The sequence below is a fragment of the Ovis aries genome, chromosome 3 (assembly GCF_016772045.2).
Source record: "Ovis aries strain OAR_USU_Benz2616 breed Rambouillet chromosome 3, ARS-UI_Ramb_v3.0, whole genome shotgun sequence".
NCBI lineage: Eukaryota > Metazoa > Chordata > Mammalia > Artiodactyla > Bovidae > Ovis > Ovis aries.
In genome coordinates this window covers 25,225,855-25,236,087 of record NC_056056.1, presented here as the reverse complement: position 1 = coordinate 25,236,087, position 10,233 = coordinate 25,225,855, and the positions used below count along the sequence as shown (strand labels likewise).

General features: G+C 40.5%; 1 long non-coding RNA gene across 1 annotated transcript in view; it reads left to right on the top strand.

The window, feature by feature from the left end:
* Positions 1 to 2,409: 2,409 nt before the first annotated feature.
* LOC114113893 (uncharacterized) overlaps positions 2,410 to 10,233 on the top strand; it is a 30,615-nt gene continuing 22,791 nt past the window's right edge. Inside the window, exon 1 of the long non-coding RNA XR_003588637.3 lies at positions 2,410 to 2,594. This is a non-coding gene — a long non-coding RNA (uncharacterized LOC114113893). The remainder of the gene's footprint in view (positions 2,595 to 10,233) is intronic.

The window sequence follows — 10,233 nt, the reverse complement described above, 5'->3', positions numbered from 1 at the left end:
AATGGAACATCAGCAGGAATAAGGGAAAAACAGGCTATATACTGCTATCAACAAAGAACACAGAGAAAACACAAAAACTCTAGTTTAAAAAATACAGCACTATAGAACTAAGTCAGCTTCAAAGTTCTGGAGGTGCATTTATGTTGGATAAAAATAATACAATAACCACACCTGCCCCAACTCAAACAGCAAGTCAAAAATATAGAACAGGAATTGGCTATAACAGTGAAAAGAGAGACATGTATAGGGAGAGACAGACATGAAAGAATTGATGGAACTTGGAACTAAATGAGGATGGCAAGTGTGGGTATCTATGAAGATAATAATCAACTCCTTCACAATTCATAAAGCAAACTTATCCATTTAGTCATTCTTTAGCTATGCATTTACTATATGCCCACTGTGAGTCGAGTGCTCTTTTTTCCTAGCTCTGTGTACAAATGTATCAGTCCACAAGATAGACAAAATCTGTACTTTTGACCTAATGGTGGGTTGAAGACAGCTGTTAAGACGGCTATCAAATCCATAAACAAAGAGATCAACAAGGTAATTTCTCTTAGTGAAAAATGCAATGACACAGCTAAACTCAGAACAGTGACAACACCAAATGCTGGTACAGATATGGAGCATCAGAAATTCTCACTCATTGCTGATGGAAATGTTCAAAATGGTTCAGCCGATGTGGAAGACAGTTCGACAGTTTCTTAGAAAGCTAAACATAGTCTTACCATATGACCCAGCAGTCACACTGCTCAGTGTTACTCAAATGAGTTGAAAACATATGTCCACATAAAAACCTGAACACAAGTGTTTGTAGTAGTTTTATTCATATCTGCTAAAAACTGGAAGCAACAAAGTGCCCTTCAATAGGTTAATGGATAAACAAACTGTTGCATTTGTGTAATGGGATATTATTCAGAAATTTAAGGTAATAAACTACCAAGCTATGAAAAGACATCGAGTAGCCTAAATGCATATTACAAAGAAAAAAAAAGCCAATCTGCAAAGGCTGCATATCATATGACTTCAACTATATGATTTCTGAGAAGGTGAAACTATAGAAATAATAAAAAGATCAGGGGTTACCAGGGGCTCCAGTGGATGGAGAGGTGAACAGGTGGGACACAAAGAATTTTAAGGGCAGTGAAACCATTCTACATGATATTGTAATGAAGGATATACGGCATTATACATTGGTCAACATGTACCAAACCAACATTATTTCATCAGTTGTCACAATGTTTGGACTCATTTAGCAATGCTTATTAGTGAATAATATGTGGTGTAAATATTGATAATGATGACTCTTTAATTAATAAAATTAATTAAATGACTCTTTAATAATGACTCTTTAATAAAAATTTTTGAAAGCACCCTAGAGTTTTGCTACTACCTGTGATTTTTATAGGGAAAGCAAGCCAGTGTGCATTAGAGGAGGAAATATTTAGCTAGGAATCAGGAGACAAAAATTGTTGTCCTGATTCTGACCCTGATTTGATAATTTTGAATAAGTCATTTTCCCATCCTCAATCCCAGTTCCTGAATCAATAAAACAATGGATTGGATCAGGTCATTTCAATGGTATTTTGCAGCTTTATCGCTGAATATAAATCATCTATTTCACCACTGCTGAATGAAAATGAAGCGGTGATCAATAGACTCATGAATTTATTACACAGTGGAAATCAGCACACCCAAATGTGCTGCATGACCTGTTCAAGGTTATGCAGTGACTTAGTGGCTGAATAGAGACAAGGGCCGAGGTTTTCTCAGTCCTAGAGTTGTGTCACTCTCCATGTCACACTCTTGGAATATAGTCATTTAATATTCATCTAAGTAACAAATGGTGGCAGTTTAGCCGTTAAGTGGTATCCAACTCTGACCCATTGGACTGTAGCCCACCAGGCTCCTTTGTCCTCTGTCCATGGAATTTCCCAGGCAAGAATACTGGAATAGATGGTCATTTCCTTCTCCAGGGGAACCTTCCCAACCCAGGGGTTGAACCTAGATTTCCTGCATTGCAGGCAGATTCTTTTCTGGCTGAGCCACCGGGAAAGCCCAAGTAAGAAATGAAATTATCAAAATGCACTAGCCTGTGATGGATAATCTTCAGATTGGGGCATTTTGTAACTGCAGAAACACTTGGATTTCCACAAAAGAATAATTCATAGAAATTTCTAGCAAAGAGTAAAATTTAAATGAGCAACATGTATTTGATTCTCTCAGCCAGGCATGATAGGAAATAAGGGGACAGAATGGATGAGCACTGACTCTGGTGACAGCGTCACTTTCCCCCTCTGGGCTTCAGGTTTTCCACCTGACTAATGGAAAGAATGATACTGTGTTTGGTGTCAGGTTATGGGAAGTAAGGACTAGTGGAAGGCACTTAGCACATCAGCCTGGCGAGATCATGCTTAGTATTAGTTATTACTAACCCAAGTTTACACATGAGAAAACAGCCTCGCAGTGGGGCTATGAGTACAGGAACTCTGAGCGAAGTAAATAGGAATTCTTTCTCTCCAGAACCTTCTACCCAGTCACAGAAAAACTAGGATACATGAGGAAAGCATGCAGTTTGGATCCAGAAGACCCAGGTATGAATCCCTTTTCTGCTCTGTCCTCAACTTGTAACACTGAACACATTACTTCAGTGCTCTGATCCTTGTTTGATTCATCTATAAAAAGAGTTGATGGTGATATCTGTGCTACAAGTTGCCTATGAGGATCAAACTGTAAGTTTTCTATTACAGTGTCAGTTATTGTTGTCATTGCTTTTAACAGTCTAACTGGCTTATGGAGTCAGACTTGGTGAAGTGAGGGTGTGCCCTGACCTGGTGGCCATGGAGATGACTCGGTAGAATAGCCATGCCAGTGCCGCTGGGTACAGAGGGTCCGCAGTCACCCAGTACAGTCCCTAGTGTGAGCGAGCTCTTCAAAGCACAGGGGAAGGACAGCTCTGTTAGGCAGGGAGAGGGACTCACACAGACAGATAAGTTACAAGAGATCTTTCAGTGGCTTTAAAGTAGCTCAAAGCACCCAGCCTTGATGAAAGACATCTGAGGCTTGTGTGATCGGGCTGCTGCATTCCTGGGGTAGGTCCTTAAAGATTTATAAACAGTAGCAGGGTCTCCAGTTAGTTCTTTAAGATATAGAATGATTTTTATGTAAATTTGCCCAAACACCCCTTCAAAGAACTCTTAAATGGCATATAGGGGCTCAAGGGATAAAGAAAGACAAAGCTCTTTCACAAGGAATAGACAACTGACTTTTTCAGCATGTTCGAAGCCCTTTCTACCTCTCCCCTTGATCTGGCATCTTCCTTCCCTTACACTCTCCAGTCTGTCTTAGCGCTTCCTCCATCACAGCCCCTTTCATGTTCTGCTTTCTCTGAAATGCAACTCTCCTCTCCTGCCCTCTTGCTGGTTCGCTCCTGCAAAACCCTGACAACTCAGGTGGATCATTACTTTGTCACTAAATGTTCATTTTTTTCTGAGTTATAGAATTATGGATGATTTGTGGCTTTCTTATTTTTACATTAATGTATTTATTTTTAAAAATAAATGATACAGTCAGTTATTTATTCAATTTTATACAGTAAATATTCATTGTACACCTTCTATGGGATAGCATTATTCTAAAGAGTATCAGTTCAGTTCAGTTGCTCAGTCGTGTCCGACTCTTTGTGACTCCAAGAATCGCAACACGCTAGGCCTCCCTATCCATCACCAACTCCCCGAGTTCACTCAGACTCACGTCCATTGAGTCAGTGATGCCATGCAGCCATCTCATCCTCGGTCATCCCCTTTTCCTTCTGCCCTCAATCCCTCCCAGCATCAGAGTCTTTTCCAATGAGTCAACTCTTCGCATGAGGTGGCCAAAGTAGTGGCGTTTCAGCCTTAGCATCAGTCCTTCCAAAGAAATCCCAGAGCTGATCTCGCTCAGAATGGACTGGTTGGATCTCCTTGCATATAGAAAGGGACAAAACAAATATTTGCTTTTATGACACTTATATCCTAGTGGAAGAAACAGACAGCAAACAGTTAAAGGAACTAAAATATCAGGCAGTGGGAATCAGGAATTTAAATACTAATTTATTACTGAAACCAGAAGAGAAAGGCCACTGAACAACTAACACATTTCGGCTTCCCTAATAGCTCAGCTGGTAAAGAATCCACCTGCAACCCAGGAGATCCCAGCTCAATTCTTGAGTTGGGAAGATCCCCTGGAGAAGGCATAGGGTACACTCCAGTATTCTTGGGCTTCCCTGGTGCCTCAGATAATAAAGAATCTGCCTGCAGTGGAGGAGACCCAGATTTGATCCCTGGTTTGGGAAGATCCCCTGGAAATGGAAAGGCTACCCAGTCCAGTATTTTTGCCTGGAGAATTCCATGGACAGAGGAGACTGATGGGCTACAGTCCATGGGGTTGCAAAGAGTTAGACATAACTGAAAGACTTTCACTTTCAGAACACATTTAAAAGATAGTCGTACAAGACAGTTTCCTTGAATTAAGAGTTTTTATGAAGCAGTTCAAAGATCTGAGAATGTTTATCTTGCCAAAGAAGAAATATGTTGTTTAGTTGCTCAGTCACGTTCAGCTCTCTGCAGTCTCATGAACTGTAGCCTGCCAGGTTCCTCTGTCCATAGAATTCACCAGGCAATACAGGAGTGGGTTGCTATTTCCTTCTGCAGGGGATCTTCCTGACCCAATACTAACTGAAGAGTCATCATTGGAAGAAGTAGAAGCTGATCTTTGCAAATCCAAAGAGCAGATTTCAAACCATGGGTTCCAAGTTGCAGGGAGACAATATTTGATTCACAATTTAGAACAGCACAGTGATTACGGCTGTTGGAATATATAACATCCTGCCTTAGTAATGGGGGAACTTAGTCATAAATGGAATCAACACTGGGGGCAAAGTGGTACAGGAACTCACATGTCTTTTGGACACTCACCTGGATAATACACCACATTTATTTTCATAAGAATCTACCCTTCCATTAAGTAAATCCACATCCTGTCACATAAGAATTCATGAACATGATGAGAAGAGAAAGATATTGATTAGATATCCATAATGTTGTATCTATGGAAGTATTATTCTACAAGTGTTGCACATGTACCTAGGATTTATGTGTATTTCTTTTAGAATTAACAGCAACAAATATGTTTTTCTGTTTAAAATTGAATTAGAGTAAAAATCCAGCCCACAGCTGAATTGCTTCTTGTTTTCCTATTAACTAAGGGGGCGTAAGGAAGGAGGCAGAAAGTGAAAACGAACTAAAAAGCCTCTTGATGAAAGTGAAAGAGGAGAGTGAAAAAGTTGGCTTAAAGCTCAACATTCAGAGAATGAAGATCATGGCATCTGGTCCCATCACTTCATGGCAGACAGATGGGGAAACAGTGGAAAAAGTGTCAGACTTTATTTTCTCAGGCTCCAAAATCACTGCAGATGGTGATTGCAGCCATGAAATTAAAAGACGCTTACTCCTTGGAAGGAACGTTATGACATACCTAGATAGCATATTGAAAAGCAGAGATATTACTTTGCCAACAAAGGTCCATCTAGTCAAGGCTATGGTTTTTCCAGTGGTCATGTATGGATGTGAGAGTTGGACTGTGAAGAAAGCTGAGCGATGAAGAATTGATGCTTTTGAATTGTGGTGTTGGAGAAGACTCTTGAGAGTCCCTTGGACTGCAAGGAGATCCAACCAGTCCATCCTAAAAGAGATCAGTCCTGGGTGTTCATTGGAGGGACTGATGCTGAAGCTGAAACTCCAATATTTTGGCCACCTCATGCGAAGAGTTGACTCATTGGAAAAGACTCTAATGTTGGGAGGGATTGAGGGCAGGAGGAGAAGGGGACAAACAAGGATGAGATGGCTGGATGGCATCACTGACTCGATGGGCATGAGTCTGAGTGAACTCCGGGAGTTGGTGATGGACAGGGAGGCCTGGCGTGCTGCAATTCATGGGGTTGCAAAGAGTCGGACATGACTGAGTGACTTCACTTTCACTTTTCACTTTCATGCATTGGAGAAGGAAATGGCAATCCACTTCAGTATTCTTGCCCAGAGAATCCCAGGGACTGGGGAGCCTGGTGGGCCGTCTATGGAGTCGCACGGAGTCGGACATGACTGAAATGACTTAGCAGCAGCAGCAATAGGTATCAGAAACTATCTATATTGATGGTTGGTAATACAAGATAGCCCATAAATGTTTGGCTCTCTGGCAAAAGCTGAAGTGGAAAATAGGAGTTTTCCTGGGATTGATGTGGATTCCCCTTTTGTACATTGGAACATGCAGTCCTTCATACAAGGGTAATGAGAGGTCCATCTGGGTCCAGAGCCCAAATGCAGTTCCCATATTGCTGCATGGACTAAGACAGAAGTCGGCTTCACACCAGTCATTGTCAGGGCAGAGGCAGGAGGAATGGTAGCCTCATTCCAAAAAGAGCCACTGCCTGAGCTGTGGGCAAATGTGGTCAATGTCAGTGACCCTCCCCACCTTGAAAGGAGACTGTGAAAGGGAGGAAAACTTGAGTGTGGTATGTGAAGTGAAATATTGTCTGCTCTACACTCTACTCGTAAACAAGTCTATTCCACACGCAAATTTCTGAGCCCAGGTGAAAGAAAGCCAGCTATCTGGAAGCCATCAGCTACTTAAGTGCCAAAGAGCTGGGGGGATATGAGAAGCTGCCATTCACCACATCTGTCATCTCTTATGGTGAATGAGAAACTAGTATGTAAACAATAAAGAAAGCAGGATTGGCCCCAGATAGCTAGATGGGTATGAAAGAAAAAATTTCAGCAAGCCTAAAGGCTTGCATCTTCCCCATACATAGAATATCATTAAGTCTCTTCATGTGAGAGATTTAGTTTTCTCTTAATTAGCAGTAATCTTTTCATATTCAGCTTACCTGCCCCTTGCTGCAAATTTTTATATAGCCTGGCTCCTTCCCTGCTTCCTAGGAGTTTTCTTGGGGTCACTTGAGATACTGTCCTGACCTCTAGTCCTAACATTCCCACTGAATAAAAGCTAACCCTCAACTTTTAGGCTGCGCGTATTTTTCAGTGGTCAGTTAAGAGCAAACCTAGAGAGGGAAGGACTGACCCTTTCCTTACATCGCTGTTCTATCACTGAACGGATTATTGGTCTGAGAAATTATCTTTTGGGGGGAAAGAAAAAAGAAACGCTAACTTTTCAGTAACAGACTTTTGAATCCCACCAACGTGAAAAATTTCCATCTGAATAGATGCATTAAAAAAAATCTTTTGTTCTGGCTGGAAAGAAAAGCTTATACATCGCAAAAAGGTACACAATGAAGATTTAAAGGAAAGGAGCTTTAAAAATATTTATTTGAATTTGCCTTCTTTGTCCCCCTGGCATTTTAAAAATGAGGAAACTTGTCTAGAAGGAAAGCAACCTGCCCAATGTAACCAGTCAGTTAACATCAGAGCTGGATTTAGACCTGGGTTCTTTCTAGACAAAATACGTAAGCTCTGGATGAAAACTTTTCATTAGAGGATACCTAAATCCACATTGATCCTGATGATACTGACCTCCACTTGTCATTTTAAACCATGCTTTTCTTATTCCACTGCAAAATTTCTCATTTCCATAATAAATAATTTATTAACTAAGCAGAGCCAAAACAAAATCCTCCCTGATTTAAATGCTGGCATGACAGTGACCAGCAGATAGACTGGGTTTCCATTGAAGGATTGGGTTTCCTTTTCCAACTATAAATTCCCTTTTTTCCCAAGACTATTTCATTGCTCAGTCCAGAAGTTTAGATGACAGAGTTTATAAGAAATATGGCTCTGGGGTGTAATCTAGTGAAGCTTTTTTTCTCAAGGAGAACTGAAACCTGTTATTAAGCTGTGAGAAGACTTATGTTGAAAGGATTTACTTTTTCCCCTAATGAGATCAGGAGCTTCTGTTAGGGGCCCGAGTTTCCCCTAACATAAAACTTCAAAGGAATCAATTACTGATACTCAGAGCTTCTATCTCTTTTTCGTAGTTTAAGACTGAGTATTTTTAGCTTTGGGATGCCCTTTTTTCTTTTCTTTTCCCTCTTCAAGCTATCCGAGAGTAGGGAATGGGAAACCCCACAGTAACCACTGTAGACACATCAATCAAGAGAGGGCTGCATGGACTCTTTCCTATCATCAAACCATTTTTTCTCCCAGGTTACTTATGCCTCAGTTGTCAATCTTTACATTATGCAATGAAATTCAGCATTGTATGTTGAAAGTAAAAGAGATTGTCTGCATTTTCCCACTTATTTTTGAATCCCAAGCATCTTTACTACATTTATAATAATGAGAATGTTCAAGATTACAAAGAAAATGGCAACACAACTAACATTTCCATAATTTTTATGTGTTTGGGGACCAGGAAAAGGCTTTTATTCATTCATTTCATAGATGTGTGGTGAGGACTGGATGGGTGCCAGGCAGGGTCTAGAACTGAAAGTAAAGCAGCAAATAAAATGAAAAAGGTTCTTCCTTTTTTGTGGCACTTACATTCCAGTGAAACCTGTTACATGTATGACCTTGTTTATTTGAATGAATATACTCATTTAGGAAAAGAATCTTCCTCCAATGCGGGAGACCCAGGTGCCACCCCTGGGTCAGGAAGACGCCCTGGAGAAGAGGATGGCTACCCACTCCAGTATTCTTGCCTGGAGAATTCCATGGACAGAGGAGCCTGGTGGGCTTCAGGCTATGGGGTCACATAGAGTTGGACACGACTGAACAACTAACTTTTTCACTTTTTTTTCATTCATCTAGTCCCTACTAGAAAGTTCAGGTGCAGGTATGGCTATTTCTTCAGTTTTATAGAAGAGGCAACTTAGACTCAAAGAAGTTAAATACTGTGTCCAAGATTCCAAAGTTAAAATGAGATCAAGCTGAGATTTGAACCCAGAAATAGAATTTTACAGCCTGTGCTCTGAACCACATTATCTCCTTGAATCCTCAGTATCATCTTCCCTGTGATTGCCTAATCACTACATTTTACATATGACAAAATGAGAGGTTACTATCACAAAATGCCACATCTGGGATTTGACTACTATAGATTTGTAGTACAGTCTAAAGTCAGGAAGTGTGATACTTCTAACATTGTTCTTTTTTTCTCAAGATTGCTTTGGCTATTCGGGGCCTTTTATGTTTCCATGTAAACTGCCATTCCGTGAAAAATGTCATGAGTATTTTGATAAGGATTGCGTTAATTCTGTCTGTAGATTGCTTTGTGTAGTATGGATATTTTAGCAATATTAATTCTCCCAATCAAGACTAGAGATCTCTTCAAGAAAATTAGAGATATCAAGGGAATATTTCATGCAAAGATGGGCTTGATAAAGGACAGAAATTGTATGGACTTAACAGAAGCAGAAGATATTAAGAAGGGATGGCAAGAATACACAGAAGAACTGTACAAAAAGGATCTTCACGATCTAGATAATCACGATGGTGTGATCACTCATCTACAACCAGACATCTTGGAATGTGAAGTCAAGTGGGCCTTAGAAAGCATTACTATGAACAAAGCTAGTGGAGGTGATGGAATTCCAGTAGAGCTATTCCAAATCCTGAAAGATGATGCTGTGAAAGTGCTGCACTCAATATGCCAGCAAATTTGGAAAACTCAGCAGTGGCCACAGGACTGGAAAAGGTCAGTGTTCATTCCAATCCCAAAGAAAGGCAATGCCAAAGAATGCTCAAACTACTGCACAATTGCACTCATCTCACACGCTAATAAAGTAATGCTCAAATTTCTCCAAGCTAGGCTTCAGTAATACATGAACTGTGAATTTCCAGATGTTCAAGCTGGTTTTAGAAAAGGCAGAGGAACCAGAGATCAAATTGCCAACATCTGCTGGATCATGGAAAAAGCAAGAGAGTTCCAGAAAAAACATCTATTTCTGCTTTATTGACTATGCCAAAGCCTTTGACTGTGTGGATCACAATAAACTGTGGAAAATTCTGAAGGAGATGGGAATACCAGACCACCTAACCTGCCTCTTGAGAAATCTGTAGGCAGGCCAGAAAGCAACAGTTAGAACTGGACATGGAACAACAGATTGGTTCCAAATAAGAAAAGGAGTATGTCAAGGCTGTATATTGTCACCCTGCTTATTTAACTTATATGCAGAGTACATCATGAGAAACGCTGGACTGGAGGAAACACAAGCTGGAATCAAGATTTCTGGGAGAAATATCAATA